Source organism: Lepidochelys kempii, chromosome 10 (assembly GCF_965140265.1).
Source record: "Lepidochelys kempii isolate rLepKem1 chromosome 10, rLepKem1.hap2, whole genome shotgun sequence".
In the NCBI taxonomy this organism is placed as follows: domain Eukaryota; kingdom Metazoa; phylum Chordata; order Testudines; family Cheloniidae; genus Lepidochelys; species Lepidochelys kempii.
The window spans coordinates 10,363,627-10,368,877 of NC_133265.1; positions in this window are offsets into that span (position 1 = coordinate 10,363,627).

Below are 5,251 nucleotides of genomic sequence, written 5' to 3' on the forward strand. Positions count from 1 at the left end.
AATCAGGAGACCTGGATTCTCATCCTAGCTCTAGGGACATTAGCAGCAATTCCAGCCTATATTCTGCACCGTAATCCAGAAGTACTTACATGCCTGTTTCCAAGTTGAATCCCACACTTACACTTTGGCCTAAACCTATTTGAATAACTCAACAATATCATGTGAGTCCCTGGAAGCGTGTGAGACCTTATCTACGCTGCACTTCCATCCTTAAAACTTTTGTAGGTCAAGGGTGTGAAAACGTGCCCCCCCAGTGACAAAAGTTTGAATGACAAAAAGCGACAGTATGGAATTTATTCTTGCACTGTGACCATTTATGTTAGTTTGACAGGAGTTTATTGTGTGTGGCAGGTGCCAGCACTGGAAATGGAAGTCTTCTGTTTATCCAGAGAATAGGCACAGTAGGTGCAAATTTATCCTATGCTGCCTGAATATTGCCTTGGACAGATCACTTGATCAGGCAATTCAGGTTCTGTCTCATTCAATCTTTACCCTGTGTGACGTTGTTTGATTAACCTATGATCATGTCAATAATTGTTGCTACCACTGTTATATAATTGCAACAAATATGGTACAAAGGTTGTGAAGTAAGGTGTCTATGGAAAGGCTATGATTTGCTGAATATGCCTATGCTATTTGTATGCATGTAACATTTTTGTATTTGAAGTTATGAGCGTTGGCCCTGTACCTGGATTTCAAATGTTTGCTCCTGGGGTAACGCCCCCAAGGTAGCTAGCCAGCACATCTTGGAGCAACTATTCAAATTGAGTGGCCCATCAAAAGAACATTTAACTCACAATGGAAGACACCCACCTACCCTGAATGGACTTTCCTGTGAACATGCTTTTTGAGGTATAGGTCATGACTTCTGCCATGACTAAGTGAAGTCATGCATGGACATGTGACTCGCCTATGTGACTCCACAATCCATTTTTTACCTGTAATTTTCCACTAGCTGGCCTGAGGGCTTTGTTTGAAACAATGGGTTTCCCTCCACATGGCAGAAGCTATAAAAGGTCCTGAAAACACCTCCATTTTGCCTCTTTCCTGCTCTATAGAATCATAGAATCATAGAATATCAGGGTTGGAAGGGACCCCAGAAGGTCATCTAGTCCAACCCCCTGCTCAAAGCAGGACCAATTCCCAGTTAAATCATCCCAGCCAGGGCTTTGTCAAGCCTGACCTTAAAAACCTCTAAGGAAGGAGATTCTACCACCTCCCGAGGTAACGCATTCCAGTGTTTCACCACCCTCTTAGTGAAAAAGATTTTCCTAATATCCAATCTAAACCTCCCCCACTGCAACTTGAGACCATTACTCCTCGTTCTGTCATCTGCTACCATTGAGAACAGTCTAGAGTCATCCTCTTTGGAACCCCCTTTCAGGTAGTTGAAAGCAGCTATCAAATCCCCCCTCATTCTTCTCTTCTGCAGGCTAAACAATCCCAGCTCCCTCAGCCTCTCCTCATAACTCATGTGTTCCAGTCCCCTAATCATTTTTGTTGCCCTTCGCTGGACTCTCTCCAATTTATCCACATCCTTCTTGAAGTGTGGGGCCCAAAACTGGACACAGTACTCCAGATGAGGCCTCACCAATGTCGAATAGAGGGGAACGATCACGTCCCTCGATCTGCTCGCTATGCCCCTACTTATACATCCCAAAATGCCATTGGCCTTCTTGGCAACAAGGGCACACTGCTGACTCATATCCAGCTTCTCGTCCACTGTCACCCCTAGGTCCTTTTCCGCAGAACTGCTGCCTAGCCATTCGGTCCCTAGTCTGTAGCTGTGCATTGGGTTCTTCCGTCCTAAGTGCAGGACCCTGCACTTATCCTTATTGAACCGCATCAGATTTCTTTTGGCCCAATCCTCTAATTTGTCTAGGGCCCTCTGTATCCTATCCCTCCCCTCCAGCGTATCTACCACTCCTCCCAGTTTAGTATCATCCGCAAATTTGCTGAGAGTGCAATCCACACCATCCTCCAGATCATTTATGAAGATATTGAATAAAACCGGCCCCAGGACCGACCCTTGGGGCACTCCACTTGATACCGGCTGCCAACTAGACATGGAGCCATTGATCACCACCCGTTGAGCCCGACAATCTAGCCAGCTTTCTACTCACCTTATAGTGCATTCATCCAGCCCATACTTCCTTAACTTGCTGACAAGAATACTATGGGAGACCGTGTCAAAAGCTTTGCTAAAGTCAAGAAACAATACATCCACTGCTTTCCCTTCATCCACAGAACCAGTAATCTCATCATAAAAGGCGATTAGATTAGTCAGGCATGACCTTCCCTTGGTGAATCCATGCTGGCTGTTCCTGATCACTTTCCTCTCATGCAAGTGCTTCAGGATTGATTCTTTGAGGACCTGCTCCATGATTTTTCCAGGGACTGAGGTGAGGCTGACTGGCCTGTAGTTCCCAGGATCTTCCTTCTTCCCTTTTTTAAAGATTGGCAGTACATTAGCCTTTTTCCAGTCATCCGGGACTTCCCCGGTTTGCCACGAGTTTTCAAAGATAATGGCCAGTGGCTCTGCAATCACAGCCGCCAATTCCTTCAGCACTCTCGGATGCAACTCGTCCGGCCCCATGGACTTGTGCACGTCCAGCTTTTCTAAATAGTCCCTAACCGCCTCTATCTCCACAGAGGGCTGGCCATCTCTTCCGCATTTTGTGATGCCCAGCGCAGCAGTCTGGGAGCTGACCTTGTTAGTGAAAACAGAGGCAAAAAAAGCATTGAGTACATTAGCTTTTTCCACATCCTCTGTCACTAGGTTGCCTCCCTCATTCAGTAAGGGGCCCACACATTCCTTGGCTTTCTTCTTGTTGCCAACATACCTGAAGAAACCCTTCTTGTTACTCTTGACATCTCTGGCTAGCTGCAGCTCCAGGTGCGATTTGGCCCTCCTGATAACATTCCTACATGCCCGAGCAATATTTTTATACTCTTCCCTGGTCATATGTCCAACCTTCCACTTCTTGTAAGCTTCCAGCCTCCTTCCTGCTCAGGCTTCTGGATTTATGCTAATGGCAGCATTCTAACCAAGGGACTGAGGATCTTCCAATGATCTGGAAGCAACCAGAGACTTGACTTAAGCCAGCAGTTTATTCCACCACGGCTACAAGCCTGAACCAAGAACTTTGAAATTGTTGTATGTATTTGATGCCTTTAAACAATTTTAACTCTCATCTTTCTTTCTTTCTTTCGATACTAAAGGATTGGCATCAGCAGGATTTTTGGGTAAGATCTAAGTATTATATTGACCTGGGTGTGTGGCTGGTCCTTTGGGATCAGAAGAACCTTTTGTTTGATGTGACTGCTTTAAAGAACCACTCAACTTAAAATCCAATGTTTTTGGTGGGGATACAAGGACTGGAATACCTAAGGAAACTACTTTCCTGACTTCTTGTTAGCCACTGTGGTGAAACAGATGTTTACTTTTGTGGCTGGTTTGGTATATCCTATGGAGTATTAACCACCAGTCTTGGGGTATATTGGCCCTATTTCTCAGCACTTTGGCCTGACTTTGGCATTCTCGGTTGTGACCCATTGAGGCACGGTTACACCCTGTTTGCCTTCAGCAAGCTGACTGCTGCTGGTTGTGTGATATAAACACGTCTGTTGAGAACTAACTTGGGTGAGACCACGGAGTCATTTCACATAAGCCCCAGCAGCTGTCAGAGGGTAACATCCTGTGATTGCAGTTTTATTCTTAAAGCCTGTTGAATTCAGTCTAAAGCTTGCCACATGTATCAGCAGTTCAGTTATTACATCGTTTGAATTCAGTGTAAATGCACCGTGACCAAGAGACAGAGTGGAGTGAGTTTCACCATCCAATTCTCCATGTGTAGAGCTGTGCTGCATCAACAAAACTGTGGAAACTGTAAGCTGAATCAGCGGAAATGATGCAGGATCAGGTTGTCAGGGTACAAACACAGCTCTGAATGGCGATCAGAGTGGCTGAACTCCTTTGACACTGCCAGAAAAGTAAACTGTTTATTACTAATATTACCATGTTGTTGCAATGCTTTGCTTGAGAGAGAGAGAGAGAGAGAGAAAGAAAGTGACTATCCTGAAAGATCTTATCAGTAAGGTTGTACTTTATACATATGAGTGTGTTTGCCTTAGTTGTGAGACATGTGACTTAACTCAATATAGCAATGGAGTGAGCAGAGAGCGCCTTTGCTGTTCTCAAAGCCCCTTTGAAAGATGTTGGACATGTAGCTGAACATGGTTGGTTGGGACGTGGCTTTCTGTGCAGCAGACAGCAAAATACAGCTGAGTTATGAATTCATAGCTGTGATTCCTGAACTGCAATACTGGGTCCTGCTACTGTTCCATCTGACAGACTGGGGCACCATTCAAGACAGGGACCAGAAACCTCCTGAGCCTTGGCACCACAGAGTCAGTGGATTCCCCCTTTTGGCTCTTCCTTCAGAGGGCTGAGCCTTGCTTGGGCTCCCTCTCAATGTTTCCTGGTCTAGCTGCATGTGCCTTATATTTAAGAGAGAGGAGAGAAAGAGCTTAAAATATGTAAAGGGGGTTGCTCTCAGGTAGAAGCAGCAGCAGGAAGCTGCAGCACTGAGGATTATGAAACAAAAGGTGGAAGCAGTAGCCTCAGACGTCAGAATCCATGTCTGCACTTTCAGTGTTCTCTCTCCCAGTTCATAGCTGGCTCCCCGAAATTTAAAAAAAAAAATCCTCCTCTATCTCCCTTTAGGTAAGGAAAGCCCTATATTGGGAATGTCATCCTGTATAGAAAGCATGTTATGTTTCCCAAATGTAGTGTTTTACCAAATTCCACAAGGATACAAGTATCGAGAAAATGACGTGTGTTCCTGTAAGCCAGCCACTACGCAATAGTAGAAGAAAGCTCCGAAAATTGATGGTTGGTATAAAAGCCGTTTAGACAGTCTCCAGAGCTTTATGCAGCCTTTTCTGAAGGATTGGTGTACTTCTGTTGGTTAATAGGATTCAGAAGTATCCAATTTTAGGATCTGTGTTTCTAAGCTGCAGCCAGAAGTGGCTCTTCCTGCTGCTGACATAATGCTATAATGCTTTGTGTTCTACAGTAAAGATTGATTATAATAATGATTTTCCATCACACAGGAATCCCTAAGTGCATCGCAAATGGTACAGATTGTAAAGCATATATGGAAATCACTTCTCCCACCCTGAAATTCAGCCATTTTTAGGGAAAACCGTGGCAGCTGTTAAATAGTGCATAGAAATAACATACCATAAA